This window comes from Mustela putorius, unplaced genomic scaffold (genome assembly GCF_011764305.1).
Source record: "Mustela putorius furo isolate JIRA1106 unplaced genomic scaffold, ASM1176430v1.1 tig00003854_pilon_pilon_pilon, whole genome shotgun sequence".
Classification (NCBI taxonomy): domain Eukaryota; kingdom Metazoa; phylum Chordata; class Mammalia; order Carnivora; family Mustelidae; genus Mustela; species Mustela putorius.
The window spans coordinates 9,491,229-9,514,753 of NW_025422006.1; the positions used below are offsets into that span (position 1 = coordinate 9,491,229).

At 42.4% G+C, this 23,525-nt stretch overlaps 1 pseudogene; it reads left to right on the forward strand.

Moving 5' to 3' along the window:
• The first annotated feature begins 9,886 nt into the window (after positions 1-9,886).
• LOC123387537 lies at positions 9,887-23,095 on the forward strand (annotated as a pseudogene).
• The last annotated feature ends 430 nt before the right edge of the window (positions 23,096-23,525 follow it).

Below are 23,525 nucleotides of genomic sequence, written 5' to 3' on the forward strand. Positions count from 1 at the left end.
CCTGGGTAAATAAAACTCAAAAATACAACCCCAAAACCATCTAGGATCTTTTTTTCCTCCTGAGGCATGCAAATATCAAACTTTCTAGTTGATCAGCCAGGCATCAGAGTTCTACCTTGAAAACAAAAAAGTACATCCTGTTGTCTTCATATCTTGATCTCAAATGGGTTCTCGTCAGCTATTAATACATTACATTATTGTAAAGCAGAGGAAGTTGCTAGGGCAAATTATTTTCTCATGGTGCAATGCTCCATTTCCCACCACCACACACACACTCAGAAAAGATATCTGAATGTCTATCTGGCTAGAATTCCTAAAGTTTTCATTAACTCAAGGATAGCAGAAGGGTCCCAGTATTAATACAGTGTCCTAAGTGTCCCATTTTCTATTATACATAAAGGCTTAGTACTTGGGACGCCTGGGTGGCTCAGTGGGTTAAAGCCTCTGCCTTCGGCTCAGGTCATGATCCCAGGGTCCTGGGATCGAGCCCCGCATCGGGCTCTCTGCACAGCGGGGAGCCTGCTTCCTCCTCTCTCTCCACCTGCCTCTCTGCCTGCTTGTGATCTGTCAAATAAATAAATAAAATCTTTAAAAAAAAAAAAAAGGCTTAGTACTTAAGTGGTAATTATTTTAGGGGAGTCCACTTGCAAAGTGTTCAGAAAAGTTCAAGTTAGGTTAGGGCCGTTTTCCTGTTCTATATCCTTTAGCCTAAGATTCAAATTCATGTGATTTTCATGAGATAAATAATACTTCAAGCTACGGTGTATTAGAGTTTATTTACTACTATAAGATTATGCAAAGTATAATCTAGTATTTACTAGAAAAATCTAGTAAAGTAAGGTTGTGTGAGGGATCTACAAGGCCACCCCCAGTCTTAATGATTTGCTAGGGAATGATTTGCATGAGATACAGCATACTGTCACACTCATGGCTAGGATTTATGACAGTAAGTAGCTACGAAGAAAAATCAGCATTGGGAGAAGTTGTAATGGGTGGAGTTTAGAAGAAACCATGAACTTCCAAGAGTCTTCTCCCTGTACAGTCACACAGGACATGTGTAATTCCTCCAGGAATGAGTTGGGACAATGCATGTGACATGTTATCTGGCAGGGAAACCTCACTGGAAGACTCCGTGCCCAAGACTTTTATATATATATAAATATATATATATATATAAATATATTTATTTTTTTAATATATTTTATTTATTTGGTAGACAGAGATCACAAGCAGGCAGGCAGAGCAGAAGGGAAGCAGGCTCCCTGCCGAGCAGAGAGCCAGATGCAGGACTCGATCCCAGGACCCAGGGATCATGACCTGAGCTGAAGGCAGCAGCTTAACCCACTGAGCCACCGAGGCGCCCAATGCCCAAGATTTTTATGGGAGACTGCTTAGATAGGCACTCTTTGCTTAGTGTGTCTCAAATTCTAGACTCCCCGGAGGAAATCAAATGTTTGGGGGACCTGGGTGTTTCAGTCATTAAACGTCTGCCTTCGGCTCAGGTCACGATCCCAGAGTCCTGGGACTGAGCTCCACAGTGGGCTCCCTGCTTGGCAGGAAACCTGCTTCTCCCTCTCCCACTCCCCCTGCTTATGTCTCTCTCTGTCAAATAAATAAATAAAATCTTTTAAAAAATAAGAAAAAAAGAAAGAGGGACATCAGGTATTTGGCATAAACTATATCACTTGCTCAATTTCAGCCCAGTAAGCAACTCCTAATGAGACAATGGTGGGAATCCTTCCCAAATCCAAATCCCCAACCAAGGGCCAAGCTTCCAAGCAGACCTTTGAAAGGATAGCAATCTCAGGACTGCTGTGTGTGTCTATGCTATGTCTTCGACCCCTTTTCTGCAGGTAGGCATTATTATCCTTCTTAAAATACATTTTATATTTTTCTATTCCATTCTACTTATGCTACATATTTATTTAAAAAATTATATTTTAAGTTTAGGGTGCTAGGTGGCTCAGCTGGTTAACTGTCTGCCTTCGGCTCAGGTCATGATCCCAGGGTCCTGGGATCAAGTCCCATATTGGGCTCCCTGCTCACCAGAGAGCCTGCTTCTCTCCCTCTACAGTTCCCCCTGCTTATGCTCTCTTTGTCAAATAAATAAATAAAATCTTAAAATAAAATAAAAAGAACTCAAATAGGCTGATCTCTTGCTCAAGACCATACAGGTCATACAGGGCAAACCACGGTACATGCGGATTATTACTACACTGTAATGTCTCAAATCACAGCATCTAACATACGTAAAATAGGTTTCATATTGAGATTACCTTATATGCATACAGATTCCTCCATGAATTAAATCTTCCACTGATAATTACAGCTGCTGTCAGTCTACAGACAAAAGGAAGAAAAGGAAGGGGTTTTCGTCTCAGTATTTCTCATTTCTAAAAGATGTGTGAGAACTTTCCCTTCCCAGTACTGCATCGAAGAAGCTAAGAAATCGCCATCCATCCTAACAAAAAGTAAAAAGCTGAACCAACTGAAAAATCAACAATTCTTTTTTGACTCCCTAGAGAAGGAAAGCCACTGGCCAAACTGCTCCCCACCCCCCGCCCCCCAAATTGGAGAGACTGACAGACACCGAGACTTACCAAAGCAGACGCCTCCATGGGAACCAGTGTCCGGAAAGGAAACTGGAGCTGTCTGTCACTGATGCATTACTGGAGGCTCAGTGTGGACCAGTCCGAGAGACACAAACTTCAGGGAACTCAGTTATCAGGAGGACCCCATCCTTCCATGTTTGATGTCCTGGAGCTCTGGCATGGAGAGGGGAAAAGGAACTATTTTGAAACAACATTAGATCAGGGGACCTGGCTGGCTCAGTCAGTAGAGTGTGGGACTCTGGACCTCGGGGTGGTAGGTTTGAGTCCTACCTTCAGTGCAGAGACTTACTTAAAAATAAAACCTAAGGGGCGCCTGGGTGGCTCAGTGGCCTCTGCCTTCGGCTCATGATCCCGGGGGCCTGGGATCAAGCCCCATATCGGGCTCTCTGCTCACCAGGGAGCCTGTTTCCTCCTCAATCTCTCTCTCTGCCTGCCTCTCTGCCTACTTGTGATCTCTGCCTGTCAAATAAATAAATAAATAAAGATATTTTAAAAACAAAAAATAAAAATAAAAACAAAACCTAAAAGGGGCGTCTGGGGGGCTCAGTCAGTTGAGTGTCCAATTCTTGATTTTGGCTCAGGTCATGAGATCAGGCCCTGTGACGGGCTCCCTGCTAAGTGGGGAATCTGCTTGAGGTTCTCTCCCTCTCTCTTGGCTCCTCCCCACATCATGCTCTCTCTCTCTCAAATAAATAAATCTAAATGAAAACAAAAACAAAAACCTGGGACGCCTGGATGGCTCAGTCAGTTAAGAGTCTGCCTTCAGCTCAGGCCATGATCCCAGGGTCCTGGGATCGAGTCCCACATCAGGCTCCTTACTGAGCAGGGAGCCTGCTTCTCCCTCTGCCTGCTGTTCCCTTTGCTTGTGCTCTGTCTCAAATAAATAAAAATCTTAAAAACAAAACAGAAACCTAAAAGAATGGAAATAGATCAGATCATTCCCTTCTTAGCAAGGTCTGCCCTCAGGAGAAACTCTTTGACGGGAGCCTAACCTGCTGGGGTTTTATCAGAGCCCAAGAGATGTAGTGAAGGAGAAATAGCCAACTCCACCGAGCCTTCCAAATGGGAGAAAAGAAATCCCCAGCTGCCGCTCAGTCTAGCCATCGTGTCCCACCTGAGAAGAGGAGGAAAATACGAGAAGCAGCTGCGAAGCTCAGAATCACGGGTTGTGATCTAATCACAGCACCTCAGGACGCTTCTCCCCACCTCGGCATTCAAAGTAAGTGGAGGGGACGAACCCCCGAAAGACAGACTCGGATACAGAGAACAAACTGGCGGCTGCTGGAGAGGAGGTGGGTGAGCGCATGGGTGACACAGGGACAAGGCATGAAGAGGTACAAACTTCCAGTTATAAAATAAACAAGTCGCAGAAATGAAACGAACAGCATAGCGCGTAGTGTCAGTACCACCGGTCAAAAACGAATGAAGAAGTAACTTGTGCATGGGAGCCTTTTAACCCCTAAAATAAGGCCTCCTATGAGAAGTGTTTGTGCCCCCCTTTCACTGTACTAAAGCACAAATATGTTGCATAAAAATAATAATGAATCAATCTATTTTTAATCCACGTCTGCAGTGCAGAGAAACTACTTTCCAGCAGTCTAAACCCTGGCGTTGGCTCTCCTTGCATTTGCTTTGCAAAAAGCAGAAAAGGATCCTCTTTGGGGGCATTATTTATATTTCAGTACGACAAATACTTTGATCAACTGACCAATGCTAACAAAATGAGGGCCCATCCATGATTGCTCTCAGCCGCGCATGTTTCCTATCAAATCATAGAAGCTTTATATAAATGAATCAGGTTTAGGCTTAAGGAAGGAAGTCAGTGGTTATTTCAATCACCCTTTGGCCTATATGTCCTTCCTTTGTGTCCTTAAACAATGCTTTTACGACCTAAATGCCATGCTCAGCCTTGGTGAAAATTTCAGCCCCATAATTCGCAAATGAAGTAAGCTTGAGCCAACCGCTGTGACTTTCTGGATCTCCGTTTTTCTTTCTTTTTTTTTTTTTTTTAATATTTTATTTATTTATCAGAGAGAGAGGGGGGAGAGAGCGAGCACAGGCAGACAGAGTGGCAGGCAGAGGCAGAGGGAGAAGCAGGTTCCCTGCTGAGCAAGGAGCCCGACGTGGGACTCGATCCCAGGACGCTGGGATCATGACCTGAGCCAAAGGCAGCTGCTCAACCAACTGAGCCACCCAGGCGTCCCCGTTTTTCTAATCTGTAAAATGGGAATAAAAATAATATTTTTCTCATGAAATGACTATAAGGATTTCACAATCTCATGCATGTAAAGCTCTTGGCACACTGCCTGGCATCAGAAAAATACTCAGTTAATTTTATTTGCTTCTCACTATAATCACAAGGGCCATTAAGTGATCATTAGCAATCTTTTTTGAAATCTATGCAGTCTATTAGAACAGACATCTTTCTCTCTCCCATTCTCTTTCTCTCTCCCTTATTATTATTTACCAATAGCATTTGTGTAATGTTAGCATTCTTCTTTTTTTTTTAAGCTTAAGTTTGTTTTAAGATTTTATTTATTTATTTGACAGGCAGAGATCACAAGTAGGTAGAGAGGCAGGCAGAGAGAGAGAGAGAGGAGGAAGCAGGCTCCCTGCTGAGCAGAGAGCCAGATGCGGGGCTCGATCACAGGACCCTGGGATCATGACCTGAGCCGAAGGCAGAGGCTTTAACCCACTGAGCCACCCAGGCCGCCGCTGTTAGCATTATTCTTATCTACAAAGGCTGGATATTGGGAAAATCATGGAAAGATCCAAACGGGACCTTTGGTGCCAAATGCTGGGAGTGTTGGGATCCGTCTGGGACTTTTCCAGGGCTCAGGAGCAAGAGCTGAATGTCACAAGATGCCAGACAGCAGGAAAGTGAGCACCCGCCAAGACCTGGAGGTAACTTTGGAACTAGGAACGGAGGCTGCATTTTGCTGGCACTTCCTTGTAATCTTTCCTGATAAACTTCTGCTTCTTTGGCATGTGGATTGCTAAGGTTGCTAAGGAGGACAGGAGGGAATTGGGTAACAGATGGTGCTAATATATTTAAACTTGACTAGAGTTTACTCCTTCGAGGTAAAGCTGTAACTGTATATACCAAGCTGCTAAGATGCCGGTGAGCATCGTGAGCTTAGACTGGCTTATCTTTCCTACATTTCCTTGGGACCCAGAAAGCTACCACTCGGGCCCAGCAGTAGTAGGGTTTGGTGAGGAATGGGGAGTGCTGGTAGCAATAAGAGTTTACTTATTAAAGGATCTGGTTTTTATTGTGATGAGAATTTTACAATTTATACAAATATCAAATCATTATGTTGTATACCTGAAATTAATGTTACATGCCAATTATACTTCAATAATAATGATAATAATAATAGGCCCCTCCCCCCAAAAAATCTAGAACATTTTACCCTAAGCTCTAATATTGAGATTTGGAGTTCAAAACTTGCTTCTACCACTTAGAGCTTTGTGTCCTTGGATATGTTCATTTACTTCTGGAACCTTAGGAAACAGGACAACAGCATCTGTTTTCACTATTTCAGGATTGTTGTAAGAATCCAATGGAGGAGGGGCATCTGGGTGGCTCAGTTCTTAAGCGTCTGCCTTCAGCTCTGGTCATGATCCCAGAGTCTGAGTCCCATATTGTGTGTAGAGATGACTTAAAAATAAAATTTAGGGCGCCTGGGTGGCTCAGTGGGTTAAAGCCTCTGCCTTCGGCTCAGGTCATGATCTCACAGTCCTGGGATTGAGCCCTTCATCAGGTTGTCCGCTCAGCAGGAGCCTGCTTCCCCCTCTCTACCTGCCTCTCTGCCTACTTGTGATCTGTCAAATAAATAAATAAAATCTTTAAAAATAAAATAAAATAAAATTTTAAAAAATCTAAGAGTCAAATGGATGAACAATTGTGGAAATGTGTTTTTAAATGCCACACGTCATAACAATATTATGGTGCTACCTAACTACTGCCTTGGAGTGAGGCTTCAAAAACCCTTTCAGAGAAAGGTGCTGCTTCCTGCCTCCCAGAATGAGCTGAATGAATGGAATTAGAAGGTGACACTCCCCAGTAATACAGCCATTTAATGAGTACCCCAAATAAAAACTCTAGAAAAGGGAACCCCTGGCTGGCTCATTTGGTGGAGCACCAGGACTCTTGATTTTGGGTTCACGAGTTGTAGCCCCATGTTGGGTACAGAGTTTACTTAACAAAATAAAACAAAACAAAGAAAAATGTAATTTTTAAAAGTCTGCTAATTGCCTTCTCTCTTAAGTTTCCTCAATACAAATCACTACACTTAAAATTAAAACTATAGAATTAGAAGTTCACCCAGTGTTTAAAATGACAATTCTGGTCATTTATTTATTAAGAAAACTAAAATAGAGATTGGAAGTAGTGCAGGTCCCTTCAGACCTCACCTAATTAGAAAGAGCCAAGCGATAAAATTCAGTGATACTTCAAAAATACTACCTACAGGAATAATGGTATGATCTGTAAGCCTCTTTGGCTTATCTCTCTGAAAGATGTCATTAGCAAGTGTGAGTAAAGTTGCTAAATATTTTTCAGGTTGATTTGTCAACATAATAAAAGATTTACAGACCGTGCCTCAGTTTCTTTGTATAAATATTATGAGTTGTTACCAGGTAAAGGTCAAGGTTTCTGTACCTAAGGTTACAATTTTTAACAATGTGCCTCTAGCTACGAGAAGATTTTTTTAAATAAGGAGATTAAGACAGAGAGCTTTTAATTTGTATTTATATGATTAATTTTTGTCTTTGAATATTTATTCTATCAGGTGACATACATAAATGTTGTAAGGACTTGAATTTGCCTGAGCCCATTAATAACAGTAGAGCAAGTCAAATTTCAACCTGCGTGAAGGTCAAAGTTGCCCAAGATCTTTTTTTTTTTTTTAGATCATTTTTTTTGAAATGCATGCTTCCATTTTCTACCTGTTGTGTCTTCAAAGATACCACAATATGAACAGAATATAAAGGTATATTTCCAACTCTGCAGGATATTTTTCACTTCACTGAAACCTCATACATAGATTTCATGTAGAACATCCTAAATTAGAGTGCCTTTATTAAGATTTAATCTGGTTTTTTTTGTTGTTTTTTTGTTTTTTAATTGAAAAGGAAACTTTTTTGCATCATATGCTGTATTTTACAAGGTTTGCAACAACATTTTCAAAAGAATTTTCCTCTCCAGGGGCACCTGGGTGGCTCAGTGGGTTAAAGCCTCTACTTTAGGCTCAGGTCATGATCCCAGGGTCTTGGGATTGAGCCCCACATCGGGCTCTCTGCTCAGTAGGGAGCCTGCTTCCTCCTCTCTCTCTGCCTGCCTCTCTGCCTACTTGTGATCTCTGTCTGTCAAATAAATAAATAAAATCTTTAAAAAAAAAAAAAGAATTTTCTTCTCCGTATGAATAGTCTTTTTTCTTCTTAGTTACACAATAAGTGGAACTATGCAAAAGAAGCTATTGGTTTAAAAATACATGGCAATATAAAAGGCTTTTGTTTTCCCTTGCTTTGAGGAAATTCAATATAGTGGTGTAGCAAGGTTGGCAGGGGTGCTCCCAGCAAGAAAAGGAGGCCCCCTTGCCCCACTTTCAAGTGTTTGAAACTGAAATTGTATTCTAGGCCATCTACTATGTGCGGCGGTTCCGTCCTTGAATTAGAATATTTTGCATAAACAGAGCCTCCTCCCCTGTTTAATAAAGTGTTTCGTAATCTATATGGGAATTAAAAGTAAGATGGAAGCAATTCGTACTGCACCATGCGCGTGTGCCAGATTCTTGATGTCGCAGAACACAGTCGTCCTCGGTGGTTGGATGCGGGATATTTCCAGGCCTCTGCTGGCGACGACACCATGAAAGGAAAATACAAAGTGAGTATGGTTATCTGGATGCGCTCTGTTAATAAAGACATGCAGATTACCTCTCCACATCTGGTTCACTGTCAAATGACTCATCGTTTTTGGCTGTTGCACTAATACATGTCTGTATCAGCACAAAGGAGCTAGAAAATCATCATGATGAAATAGAACAGAATATGAAAGTTTATTTAAAAAAAAAAATAGAAATGGGCCATCTATTTGTATGCAAAGGAGTTTGGGTCATTATGATGAGGGATAGAAGCAGAAAAACCTTCACCTTTAGCCCAGAAGGCAGACCTACAGCCTGCGTGGTTCCCTTGAGGACTGAATACGGCAGGCTGCTAAATTCTTTTTTTTTTTTTTTAAGATTTTATTTATTTATTTGAGAGAGAGACAGTGAGAGAGAGCATGAGTGAGGAGAAGGGCAGAGAGAGAAGCAGACTCCACGTGGAGCTAGGAGCCCGATGCGGGACTCGATCCCGGAACTCCGGGATCATGACCCGAGCCAAAGGCAGTCGTCCAACCAACTGAGCCACCCAGGAGTCCCTAAATACTTTAAGTATTTAAAGATGACATGGTCCACACGTGGACCCTTTAAGGGTCTCCTGACTACCCGTGTATCTCACACATAGTTAATATCGAACTGAGTGATAAGCATGAGAGAAATCTTGAAAAAGTAGTTTTATGATTGGAAGTTTGAAGACCTTTATGATCTAATACTCCCTGCACCTCCCCCTGCCCTTGCGCCCTGAGTGTATAACCACCAGCTTCACACAGCAGCATACAATGTCTCAAGAACTCTCTCTTGTCAGCTGGAGTGCCCAACCCTGCAATAACTGTATCTAAAATTGTAGCCTTCCCCAAGTTACTCTGTTAATAATGGGAAGTTCAGAAGCTTCTGTGTGTGTAAGTGATCATGCACAACTCTTGCCAAGCAGGGAGAAGGAAATCAACACAGCTGAGTAATAATGTGGGATAAATCAGGTGAGTTTTTTCTCTGAAAATGTTATCAGGGGTTCCTGCTGCCCCAGCATCAGAAGAGTTCACTGGCCTATCAGGTGTACTAACATACATCGTTAGCATCTTCTAAACAAACAAACAAACAAAGAAAAACCCACACCTTATAATCGTCAGCAGAACATCACAAGAATAGAGACCTCTCTTTTATTATTTTTTTTAAAGATTTTATTTATTTATTTGACAGAAAGAGATCACAAGTAGGCAGAGAGGCAGGCAGAGAGAGAGGAGGAAGCAGGCTCCCCACTGAGCAGAGACCCCGATGCAGGGCTCGATCCCAGGACCCTGGGATCATGACCTGAGCTGAAGGCAGAGGCTTAACCCACTGAGCCACCCAGGCACCCCTAGAGACCTCTCTTTTAAACATATGGAGACATTTAACATGGATGAACACGTAGAATTTCCCATCAATTGTCCTGAAAGCTGTTATTTGTCGGTGAGGAATAACTTTTTTAAGCATATTGATATAGATCCTAAAATGCTCATATCCTTGATGGGAATCCTGCAGATTTACAAAGAGAATGTGATGCATTTGAAAAGAAAATAAAAGAAGCTGGCAGAGTGGAACTATCTGTTGGAGGTAACGATTCTCATAATAGGCACACACAAGGCATTTTCCCTCTACACAGCCATGGAAGGAGTCAACCACGTGTGGACCACGTCATCTTTCTAGCATCATCTCTGACCTAAATTTGCATATGATGAAGATGCTGCTTTAGAACTAAAAGTTACTACTGTAAACTACTTAAAGGTTTTTTTTTTATTTTTTTAAATTTTTTTTCAAAAATTTTTAAACCTTTTATTCCCTTAAAATTTTAATACATCTGCACAATAAGCTTGTAGGTCCACTATAAGGTATGGTAGAAGGAAATTGAAGGAGACTGGAGAAAATTGCTGCTTGAATGAACAAAATACTTTTTAAAAGTAGTAGATGAGGGCGCCTGGGTGGCTCAGTGGGTTAAGCCGCTGCCTTCGGCTCAGGTCATGATCTCAGGGTCCTGGGATCGAGGCCCGCATCAGGCTCTCTGCTCAGCGGGGAGCCTGCTTCCCCCTCTCTCTCTCTGCCTGCCTCTCCATCTACTTGTGATTTCTCTCTGTCAAGTAAATAAATAAAATCTTTAAAAAAAAAAAAAGTAGTAGATGAATTTCAGCTTTGCAATGTAATGGAACATAGAGAATTTTGAAGATTACTATTTGTGTAAGAAAAGATTTTACTTATTCATTTGAGACAGAGAGATACAGAGAGAGAGAGGGCATGAGCAGTGGGAGTGGTAGAGGAAGAGGGAGAAGCAGACTCCCCGCTGAGCGGGGAACACGACTTGGGGGCTCCATCCCAGGACCCTGAACTCATGAGCCCAAGGCAGATGTTTAACCATCTGAGCCACCCAGGCACCCGGAGATTACCATTTTATAAAGTTCACTATCTATACATGAAAACCTCCATATTTGGAACGCATCTATTCTACACCAGGGCTTAGGAGAAGTAACTAACTGGCTCTCACAACTGATAAGCTGTTTATTATAAACATTTTATTTAGAAACAAACTTTATTGTAAGTAGCTAGTCTAGAAACCAGCACAGAAATGTATAGAACATTTAAAAACTCACTTTAAAGGTGGAGATTGTGCACATCAAGTGCCATTTAAGACATGACTCGAGTGGCATAATATACAAAGATTTGTTTTTTAATTATACGCGGACACCTCAAAACTTTCAAGTATTAGTCGACTATCACTGCAAACTTCAATTTTGGAATAATATCTTTATATTTTATCTGCACTCTATACCAGCTTTTCTGCACACGACTGCCTTAGTCATCTTCCTACAGTGCCATCTGGACATCCGAAGTCCAGCTATATAACACTGGGAAAGGAAATCTGAAGAGAAGACGGTGCCAAAACGTGCAGTTTATGTCCTTTTGAAAAAAATATATAGTGTATATTTTTGGTGCATCTTCTTCTTCAGCACTTCTTCAAGAAACGCACTTTTAGCAGCAGCTTCCTGCCCAAGGGCCTTGCCCCCATGTTTTAATAAAATTGCCTTTTCTGCACCAAAGAAAAAAGAAATGTGCTTTTACTTTTATGTAATGGGTTAGGTTCAGGCCTTAATAGAAACATTTTGGCTATTATGAGCTTCATACCAGAAACACACTAAGGAAAATTTTTTTGAGGAGAATTTTTTCATTATTGTTAAATTTCCTAAATGATTAACCTTATTTCTCATCCTTAAAAATGTCTAAAAGGGGGGCGCCTGGGTGGCTCAGTGGGTTAAGCCGCTGCCTTCGGCTCAGGTCATGATCTCAGGGTCCTGGGATCGAGTCCCGCATCGGGCTCTCTGCTCAGCAGGGAGCCTGCTTCCTCCTCTCTCTCTCTGCCTGCTTGTGATCTCTCTCTGTCAAATAAATAAATAAAATCTTAAAAAAAAAATTTTGAAAAAAAAAAAAATGTCTAAAAGGGGGGTGCCTGGGTGGCTCAGTGGGTTAAGCCTCTGCCTTCGGCTCAGGTCCTGATCCCAGGGTCCTGGGATTGAGCCCTGCATTGGGCTCTGTGCTCAGTGGGGAGCCGGCTTCGGACCCCCCCCCAACCCGCCCCGCCTGCCTCTCTGCCTACTTGTGCTCTCTCTGTGTCAAATAAATAAAATCTTAAAAAAAAAGTCTTAAAAGGATATGCTAGAGTATATATAAAAGGAATCACTGTAAACTATGTTAGATTACCATGGCAACTTGCATCTTAAGTTGCAAATGAAAGTACATTATTTTCGACCTTTAACTCTCAAATAAAGCTCACATAAACAAAAAGCTAGCTGGAAGATCTCACTACAGAAGCGAATTCTCCACTCCCTTTTCGGAAATGCCCCCACGCTACCGCTAGAGGGCACCATGTGCATACTGGGCAGCGAGAAAGCCAAAGGCTTACTACATACATCCGCCCCTTGATTTTTTTCACTAAAGGAATAACCCAGTCAGTGGGGGTATGAGTGGAGGCAGAGCTGGGGGATAGGCTGTTAAAGCACTTCTGTCCAACTTGAACCTTTTTTTTTTTTTTTTTTTTAAGAGGGAGTGGGGCCAGAGGGGCCGAGGGAGAGAGAGAGAATCTTAAGCAGGCTCTATGCCCAAGCACAAAACTGAGGCAGGACTGGATCTCACAATTCTGAGATCATGACTTGAACCAAATCAAGAATCAGAGGCTTAACAGACTGAGATGGGTGCCCCAGCTTCAAACTTTTTTTATGATGTCCCTAGTTATAGCAGCCCCCGAGAAGAGCCCGAGTTCAACCTTGATTCAGCTGGAAACAGAATGTAATTATGATTGAATGATTGTTTTTACAGGTTGCTGACAACATGTACAGAGAGAGTTAAGAATTGAGGAGGGTCCTTTGTGTTTGAGACGGTCTTCTTCAACAAAAATCAGACCAAGCCTGGGAGTCAGAAGACCTTTTGCCGCTCTCAGTTACACCAATCTCTGAATAATGTTTGTACAAATTAAGAGGGGGAAAAGCTTTTCTTTCTTTTTTTATTTTTATTTTTTTAAAGGGGGATGCCTGGGTGGCTCAGTCAGTTAAGCATCTGCCTTTGGCTCAGGTCCTGGTCCTAGGATCCTGGGATCTAGTCCCAAATCAGGCTCCTTGCTCAGTGGGGAGCCTGCTTCTCCCTCTAACTCTGCTGCTCCCCCTGCTTGTGCTCTCACTCTATATCACTTGCTCTCAAATAATAAATAAAATCTTAAAAAAAAAAAATTAAGAGACACAACTGAGTTCCATATTCAAATATTTGGTTTAAAAGAATAGAATCAGGGATGCCTGGGTGGCTCAGTCTGTTGGGCGTCTACTTTCAGCTCAGCTCAGGTCATGGTTCAGCTCCCTGCTCAGTGGGGAGCCTGATTCTCCCTCTGCCTGCTGCTCCCCCTGCTTGTGCTCTGTCTCTCTGATAAATAAATAAAATCTAAAAAAAAAAAAAAAAAAAAAAAAGAAAGAAAGAAAAGAAAAGAAAAGAGAAAGAAAAAGAAAAGAATAGGTTCGTACTTTTAATGCATAGGATGTTTAAAGATTTTACTCCAGGGGTGTCTGGCTGGTTCAGTGGTAAAGCAGTCCCCCTCATGTTCTCTCTCTCTCAAGTAAATAAATAAAATCTTTAAAAAAAAAAAAAAACTCACAAATTCTTTGACCTGGAAGGGATCAACAAGTCCAAATACCACATTTTACAGATCAGAAGGCTGAGACCAAGACAGAAGGGATTGGAAGACCTAAAGTTCTCCAATGGTCACAGAACTGAGTTCAGAACCAAAATCCACTGACCCTGAGACCTCCTTTGCCTGTTACAGCACACTGCTTAGGGCTCAGTTTTTACTCTGAGCTTAGTTTTCTTTTCTTTTTTTTAAACTTACACATTATATTGAGGTCTTGGTTCCAAGAAAAGTCAAAATCTTAAAACAGAAATAAAATAATCTTTCTTAGGATTTTCTTTCCTCACCTCAATCATAGAAATACTTTTCTCCCTATATGTGGAATAAACAATCATTATTAAAGTATTATTGATGGCAAACATTTTAATCTAAATGATAAACTATAAACATCTTCAGAAATATAGTGCACATATTTTTATAAAGGTGATTTCTGTAAATATTGGAAAAACCATAGGTAACATTATACTTCTTTCTTTCTTTCTTTCAATTTGCTTTGTTTTATTTTATTTTATTTAAAAGTAAGCTCTATGCCCAAAGTGGGGCTTGCTGTATCAAGAGTCCCAAGCTCTACTGACTGAGCCAGCCAGGCACCCTTATCCTTGTTTATTGTAAATAAAACACAACAGGGACACCTGGGTGGCACAGCTGGTTAAGCATCTAACTCTTGGTTTTGGCTCAGGTCATGATCTCAGGGTGGTTGTGTCGAGCCCTGCTTCAGGCTCCAAGCTGGGCATGGGGCTGGCTGGAGAATTCTCTCCCTTTCCTACTCCCTCGGTCCCTCCCTCCCATTCATGCTCTGTCTCTTTCTCTCTAAAGTAATAAATAAATTTTTATTTATTTAAAGATTGCATTTAAAGAATCTAAAGAATGCATTTAAAATAAAACACAACCAGAGAACTTTTTAAAAATTGAGATTTGGGGGACGCCTGAGTGGCTCAGTGGGTTAAAGCCTCTGCCTTTGGCTCAGGTCATGATCCAGGGTCCTGGGATCGAGCCCTGCATCGGGCTCTCTGCTCAGCAGGGAGCCTGCTTCCCTCTCTCTCTGCCTGCCTCTCTGTCTACTTGTGATCTCTGTCTGTCAAATAAATAAATAAAATCTTTAAAAAAAGAAAATTGAGATTTGGGGCACGTGGATGGCTCAATCGTTGGGCAGCTGCCTTCAGCTCAGGTCATGATCCCAGGGTCCCAGGATCCAGCCCCACACCATGCTCCCTGCCTTTCTCTCTCTCTCCCACTCCCCCTGCTTGTGTTTGCTCTCTGGCTGTGTTTCTCTCTGTCAAATCAATCAATCAATCAATCAATCAATCTTTAAAAATAAAAATAAAACTGATATATCCTATCATCTCCACTTCTTTGATAGAAAACATAAAGAATGGACGCCTGGGTGGCTCAGTGGGTTAAAGCCTCTGCCTTCAGCTCAGGTCACGATCTCAGGTCCTGGGATGGAGCCCTGCATTGAGCTCTCTGCTGGGCAGGGAGCCTGCTTCCTTCCCCCTCTCGGCATGCCTCTCTGCCTACTTGTGATCTCTGTCAAATAAATAAATAAAATCTTTAAAAAAAGAAAACATACGGGCCGCCTGGGTGGCTCAGTTGGTTAAGCAGCTGCCTTCGGCTCAGGTCATGATCCCGGCGTCCTGGGATTGAGTCCCACATCGGGCTCCTTGCTCTGTGGGGAGCCTGCTTCTCCCTCTGACTCTGCCTGCATCTCTGCCTGCCTGTGCTCACTCTCGCTCTCTCTCTCTGACTAAATAAATAAAATCTTAAAAAAAAAGAAAACATAAAGAAATGTTTTTCTCCTTTACCATTGAGGGTTTTCTTCTCAGACCAAGTGCAAACCTTCCTGAGACATACTAAATTCTGACTAGAATGCATTTTCCAGCTCAGCTTTAGGAACTGTGAATCCCTAGTCCCTTAGGAATCCCTAAGTCATTCTCTTAGGCACCTAAGTTTAGTAAAACAATCTAGCTATGCTCACTCCTAGTTACTGAAACCATCCCCCCAAGCAGAAATGCCATGGTCGTCACTATTTCTCTCTCTCTCTTTTTAATGATTTTTATTTTTAAATAATTTCTACACCCAACATGGGACTTGAGCATACAACCCTGAATTCAAGAGTCACATACTCTACCAACTGAGCCAGCCAAGCAACCCTCTCACTGGCATCTTTTAAGTAATTCTACCAAAAAGATTTTATATTTTTCTTTCCCAGCAAGTTAAAAAAAAAAAAAACTACTCCAACAATACCCCTCCTAATGAAATACAAAATGCATTCCCCTTTTTTTTTATTTTAAAGATTTTATTTATTTGACAGAGAGAAATCACAAGTAGTCAGAGAGGCAGGCAGAGAGAGAGAGAGAAGCAGGCTCCCCGCTGAGCAGAGAGCCCGATGCGGGACTTGATCCCAGGACCCTGAGATCATGACCTGAGCCGAAGGCAGTGGCTCAACCCACTGAGCCACCCAGGTGCCCCCAAAATACATTCCCTTTTTATCAAAATATTGCTACAGAGAGGAATTTATCTTGACTTTCCTAGTGGCATTCCTGATACTCACAGAAGTAAACAATTATTCGAAGTTTCTTTTTTTTTTTTTTTTAAAGATTTTATTTATTTACTTGACAGAGAGAGATCACAAGTAGACTGAGAGGCAGGCAGAGAGAGAGAGAGAGAGGGAAGCAGGCTCCCTGCTGAGCAGAGAGCTCGATGCGGGCCTCGATCCCAGGACCCTGAGATCATGACCTGAGCCGAAGGCAGCAGCTTAACCCACTGAGCCACCCAGGCGCCCGGAAGTTTCTTTATCATCACTGCAAAAGGCAAGATGACCACTTTTTTCTCTTAAAACAAACAAACATTGTGGAGGCCGAGAAAAATTAAGGCCACCCCACCTCTGGTTTAGCCTTAACATAAGTACGGCCATCTTAGCCCCGGAGGCCATATCAGACCCCTGTGCCCAAGGACTGAACTTTCCCCCACCCTGCTTTAGCAAGCCCCACCCTGCTTTGGTTCCAGAAACTGCCACCCTGCTTTAGTAACAGGAACCCATAAATACCCCTGCCTTAACTAAGCTCGGAGTCCAAGTCCCTACTCCACTGCCTCGGGTATACGTGGGCCTAAGCTTAAGCATGTCACCTCGGGGTGCAAGTTCCCTACTCCTCTGTGTCGGGTATACTTGGGCCGAAGCTTAAGCTTGTCAAATAAACCCTCTAAGCTTGTCAAATAAACCCTCGTGTGATTGCATCGGTGCCTGGCTCCTTGGTGGTCTCTCAACGTGAAAATTTGGGCATAACAATGTATATAAGGGTTATTTGCTCTGGGATAAGTATTATCAGCAAACAGAAAATAAAGATGGTATCATGGCTTTTTGTGTAATTAACAAGAACATAAAAAATCATATATGTAAAAATAGCCTGAGTATGATTCTCTTCATCTCGGAACCTGAAAGTCTATACTTTCATAACCTTAGCTTGGTCTAAATGAAGGAAATGTAGGGTGCCTGGCTGGCTTAGTCGGAAGAGAAATGTGACTCTTGATCTCAAGGTCATGAGTTCGAGCCCCATGTTGGGTATAGAGAGTAATAAAAAAATAAATAAATAGTGGCTCCTGGTGGCTCAGTTTGAAATGCCAGTTGAATATTACCCCCACCTTAAAAGACCACCAGAGACGTGAGTCAAAGCCAATCAGCAAGGGTAGCGCAGCTCCTTGCCGATAACGCCGAGAGGTCCGAGAGGTCGGGAGCTGGGTCGGTGCAGGATTTTTATAGACAGGTACAAACAAGTTTCGGGTGGGGCTGAGCTGATTGATTGATAGTTTGAACACAATTGGGAGTCTCCTGGTGGAATGTTACATTCCTGCTATCAAGCATCCCTGTTAATGAGATTTAGGTTTAGAAGTATTTACTTTTCCTTCTACCTCTGCCTCCTTGGGTTTTTCATGGAGGGGAGGGTGACATTAGGGCTATTGATAAGGTAACTTCTTTGTTGTAAATCTCAAGGACATTTGCAAACCAAGGGAGACTCCTACCTTGCAGGACTGGGATCTCTGCAAGTTAACTATTTATCGTTTTATGGCAGTCGGGGGTGCCTGAGGAATGCTACACATATGGAGGGGAGCGGGTGAACGGGGGGGTGCAAGGCGCCAGCTTTTGCTTTGTCCTCAGCCAGCTTCCTGCTCCTTCAAGTTGGGTAAGCCTCTGCCTTTTACCCAGGTCATGATCTCAGGGTCCTGGGATTAAGCCCCACATCAGGCTCCCCACTCAGCAGGGAATCTGCTTCTCCCTCTCCCTGTACCCCTCCTCCCTGCTCATGCTCTGTCTCTCATATAAATAAAATCTTTAAAATAAGTGAATAAATAAACAAACTTTAAAAAGTAAGGAAATATATAGTGATCCACAACCTACATTGAAGTGTAATGGTAGACATTTTTCACTTATCCCATTTTTTTTTACTTATCACATTATCAAAGATTATAAAAAAATTATCACATTATCAAACTCCCCATAGTAGTGAGGACACTGAGAAATTTGCTAATGGTCTACATTGGTGGAAATCTAACTTGCTAAAACCTTGCTCAAAGGGAATTTGGCAATGGATATTAAAACTTAAACTAGAAACTAGTCATTACTTTGACTCAGCAATTTAGTTTTCAAGGATTTGCTTATGAAAATAACCAGAGTTAGATAAGAAGGTTTCCCATTCATTCCTTCAAATAACAAAAAGCTGAAGAGCACTAAAATATCCAACAGTAGGGGAATACATATATGGTATAAACATCAAATGGGACACAATGCAGCTGCTAAAAATATTGTTAAATAAGGTCTAGTGGTATACAAAATTGTTTATGATATATTTGAAGGAAAAAAGCATACATGTATACATGTGTATTTATACATGTAAAGGCATACATGTATAAATACATGTAGAAAGGCAGGCAGAGAGAGAGGAGGAAGCAGGCTCCCTGCTGAGCAGAGAGCCCGATGCGGGACTCGATCCCAGGACCCTAAGATCATGACCCGAGCCGAAGGCAGCGGCTTAACCCACTGAGCCACCCAGGCGTCCCCACATTTGTATGTTTTAAAAGCTATAAAAAGTATATAACAAAAACTTTCTGATAATTCCCCTGGAATGGTAATCGAATACACGTCATTATTTTTCTTCTCTATATTTTTGTGTACTTTGGAAATTTTCTACAATAAACAGGCAGCGCTTTCGTAATTAAGAAAAAAAAAATCTTGGAGCACCTGGGTGGCTCAGTCAGTACAGTATGCAACTCTTTTTTTTTTTTAAAGATTTTATTTATTTGACAGATAGAGATCACAAGTAGACAGAGAGGCAGGTAGACACAAGAGAGGAGGAAGCAGGCTCCTGGCCGAGCAGAGAGCCTAGTGCGGGGCTCCATCCCAGAACCCTGAGACCAGGGCCTGAGCTGAAGGCAGAGGCTTTAACCCACTGAGCCACCCAGGCGCCCCACAGCATGCAACTCTTGATCTCCGCCTTGTACATTTGAGCCCCACACTGGGTGTTGAGATAGAGTACTTACAAATAAAATCTTTAAAAAAAAAAAAAAATTCTTTGTTTTTTCTTTCTTTCTCTCTCTTTTTTTTTTTTTTTTTTTTTAATCCAGGCCTTTCTCAACTGACTGTCCTAATGCAATAATGACAGGAATGTAGTAGGAGACCGTTTGCAACAGTGTTGCAATTGTGTTCAGATCACACTTGCTGCTGCACACTCGTGCAGACCCTTTGTCACACTGGCTCTCGGTCTCCGCAGAGCTTCCTCTCCCCGGGCAGCGTGCAATCCAAGGAGGGCCTCCCGCTCTGGCCCCCAGCCACCACACCTTCCAACACCCTGCTGGAGGAGCAGAAAGCCCAGTTCCCCACTAACAGGCAGATGGTGAAACATCCTCTTGGCGCTTGTAAATTCAGCCATATTGGTGCAGACACAGTTGAAAAAAGGCAAGCAAGTTCTGCAAGGCAAAATTAGTCCTCACTCAAGGGAGTGCTGCGCCATGCCAGCTGGCATTTCCTGCCATGCCCTCAGCCTGTTCAAGGCTGAGAAATTAAGTGGATGATGTGCAAAGTGAGGCTCTGTACTGGGGACGACGGGGGCATCTCAGCAGGTGCAGAGGTGGGCTTCGAGCCCTGGGACTCTGAAACCGTGCCCCACAGGGTTAAGGAGGTTAAAACCGGCCCCAGCAAGACCTCCTCTGATTCCCCCTCCTTTTTGCAAGGGAATGTGAACCTTATCTTTTGGAGGCAAACAACAGGAAGAGCTCCAGGCCAGTTTCGGCCAGTGTGGGCCTGACCACAGACTCACACCTGTGGGCATGGACCATGGGGGTGTCCACAGTTACCCCTACCTCATTGTAATGTTAAAGACTCCACCCGAGGGGAGCTCAAGCTTCATTAACACAATATAGGATGCCTGTATGGCCATGTGTTCCCAGAACCCCTGCCCAGCTTTATGCTGGCCTTTTCCTGCAGTGACAAAAACTCCCCTTTCTGACCATTCATCTTACCCCTAAATAAGAGAAATGCACTCACCCTCACACAGGGAGCCGTGGCTTTGGAAGTTAGTGCCTGTGATCTTCTTTTCTGCAAATAAAGTTCCTTAAGGGTGACAACTCCACCTGGTGTAGTCTCTTATGTATCAATTACCAAGGAACCAACTCAGCTTAGCTGGGTTACAAATACGCTGTCAGGAAGCAGAAAGATTTCCACAGAACGGTGAAGTGGAAGGAATTCTGGACTGTGAGTCCCGGGAGCCATTCTTCGGTCTCCCTTTCCCTCTCTCTAAATTCTAGTTCCTTCTTCTAGAAAATAGTGGGATGGATGGGGGGGCGGGGGTTGATAGAGGGAATGAACTGTAAAAGTTGCTTCCAGCTTTCAAAACCATGAAAATGATTTGTAATGAAGTGATACACAATACATTTCATTCAATACAAACTGTACCTAGCAAGCAGGAGCCAAGGGAAAAACAAAACAAAACAGAACAAAACATTGCCCACCCACAGGACTCACAGTCCAAAGCATTGACAAATTTCCCAGTTCCAATATTTATAACTGTTGACTACACCATTTATTTAAGAAAATATTGTTCAGGGCACCTGGGTGTCTCAGTGGGTTAAGTCTCTGCTTTCTGCCCAGAGGTCATGATCTTGGGGTCCTGGGATTGAGTCCTGCATCAGGCTCTCTGCTCAGCGGGGAGCCTGCTTCCCCCTCTCTCTCTGCCTGCCTCTCTGCCTACTTGTGATCCTCTGTCAAATAAATAAATAAGATCTTTTTAAAAATTGGTAAAGCGACCTTAGAAAGAATCAATTTCATTTCAATCCTTTCATGTTACATAAAGCAACTGTGATTCAGAGAGGTTGAATAGGGCCCCGAGACCCCTAGAAGCTATTTTTTTTCTTACATATGCCCATAGATCATTAGAAAATGTAACGTACTTTCCTGAGGGAAAAAAAATTCTTTTCCTAAATCCTGTGGAAATTATTTCTACGATTTCTATTATTTTGAATCTTCTATTTCCTTCTTATTGAAATTTGACTGCCATTACATAAAGTCTTTCCAAAAAAGAATCTTGGCATTTTGGCTACATAGCCCACTTGATCCTTGCCCTTGCTTCTTTGCAAAACCCATTGTGACTGCTCCAAGTAAACTTAGAATCACCCTTTCTGTGTGTACAGGCCATGCAGCCTGTTTTCTCTGTTTTTCTAACCACCTTTGGCTAGTAGGAAAAAGTGCTTTCAACTTTAGACAAGCCAGGCTTGGTTCATTGACTCCAATCAGACAAATACCTTCTCTGGAAATCAAGATTCTGGATATGCAAATGTGTGCAGAGCAATGAGACAGAAGGAAAGGGCACTCTTAGAGAATAGAAAGCAAACCAACATTTATCCCACGCTTTCAGTATGCCCATGGACTCCCCTAATCTTCACAACAATGCTGTGAATTAGATATTATTTTTCTAAAGGTGAAAAAGTCACCAGAGAGGAACTTGCCTGAAGTCCCACACCCAGGAGATGATGGAGTTGAAATCTGAACCCAGGCCAGTCCACTTCCACATTCTTTCCAGTAAATCAGCCACATTCTTGCCCAATCATGGTCTTTCCTACTTTCAACTGATAGAGTACCTCTTGATGTAAAACAAGCAAATAAAAACAACAAAGCAAACACCACCGCTCTGCAGATTCCTTTAAAATGGTATAGTCACGCATATGGTGAAAAGCAATCCATTATGCAATTCACTGAATGTCTAAGAGGTGTGACCAACGCATCAATTGCTTCAATTGTTAAGACTCATCCCAAGTAAGGTGAGTGATGCTTTAGTCCTTCCTAAGGAACTTAATAAAGACGTCCCGCATCGGGCTCTCTGCTCAGCAGGGAGCCTGCTTCCTCCTCTCTCTCTCTCTGCCTACTTGTGATCTCTCTCTGTCAAATAAATAAATAAAATCTTAAAAAAAAAAAAAAATAAAATAAAGACAAAGAAGAGCTGTATAGATTTTATTTCTATAAAAACTTCCCTCTAAATCCAATCTCCTTGTAATTGATCAAGCCATTTTTGTGGCTTTTTTTCAGATTAAAGGTTTTGTGTTCTCCTTTACCTCTGTCCTCTGGCTTTTTTTCAAGCATTTTTCCAGTCCACTGACAGTTCAGAACAGATGTAGATGCTGGCCTGCTCCCAAAACCTTGCTGCTAAATCATGACTCCACCATTCCCCATGGACTGAGTAGTGCCAAAGTAGAAAATGACTTCAGCCCACAGCAGAATCTATGTTGCTGCCAATCCGGTTTAAGCCCAAAGAAAGCAATTCTATTTGCAGCACCTTTTTTTTTTTTTTTAAATTTCCAGTTTATGCCGAGAAGGTATAGTACATCACATTTTGATGATTTGTACGGCACCTCTTAAGGCCTGTCTCTCCCCCTATGGCCCCAACATTGTCATTGATCAATTCCCCAGACTGGAAGAGCTAGGGCAGGGAGAAAAAAGCAAAGTCTTCAGGATATCAGAGATAAGCAGATCAACAGGAACTCAACAAGAAAATAAAATGGATCTCTTAAAAAAAAAAAAAAAAACTGCAAATCATTTAAAATACGAAGAAAGTAAGAGGATATGAGCCAGAAGATTGATATGAGATACCTTTGGCTTACTCACATGTAATACTGTCAGCTGTATCACTTCTCCATCACTGATGGGTACAGGAAACTGCACTGTGTTGATAAAGAGAAGATGACAAAGGGAACAGTGGTCAGTAACTTAGCCCGTTATTACAGCAGAACTACCCCAGAAAACCCTGGGCTTAAAAAACTGCAGCATGCAGGTAACAGCAGAACGCACAGAGACCAAGAAGTACTGTTACAACGTCGGATTCCGGAAACAGGTGGAAAATATCCATCGTGGGGAGGCCTTGAGCCGGTGAGGCCGAGCATCTTCATTACGGATCAAGCAGAAGGACCAAGTGCTCTCCCAGTGACACATCTGGGGCATTGAAGAACCGGTCTCTTCAAGGTTCCCCTTTTCACTTGCTTTAATATATTTAGGTTTCCAGAGCTCTGACATTTCCCTAAATAGGCTATTGATCTCATTCATTTATTCTTTCCCCAAATATGTGTTGAGCTCCTGGTAGAGTCCGGCATTGTCTGAGGCCCTGGAATGGAGTACCGAGTAAGACAGACCGGGTCTCTGCTACTATGAAGCTTTCATTCCAGACTCACACCTCTTATGCTCCTAACAAGGAAATTTTAGGCATGTGACCTATCTCGTCACTGTAGAAAATACTCGGTCCCTTCAAGTTGTAGATGAGGACCCAGGAGTGCAGGAGCATCTGGCCCCCAGGGCCCAAACAGACA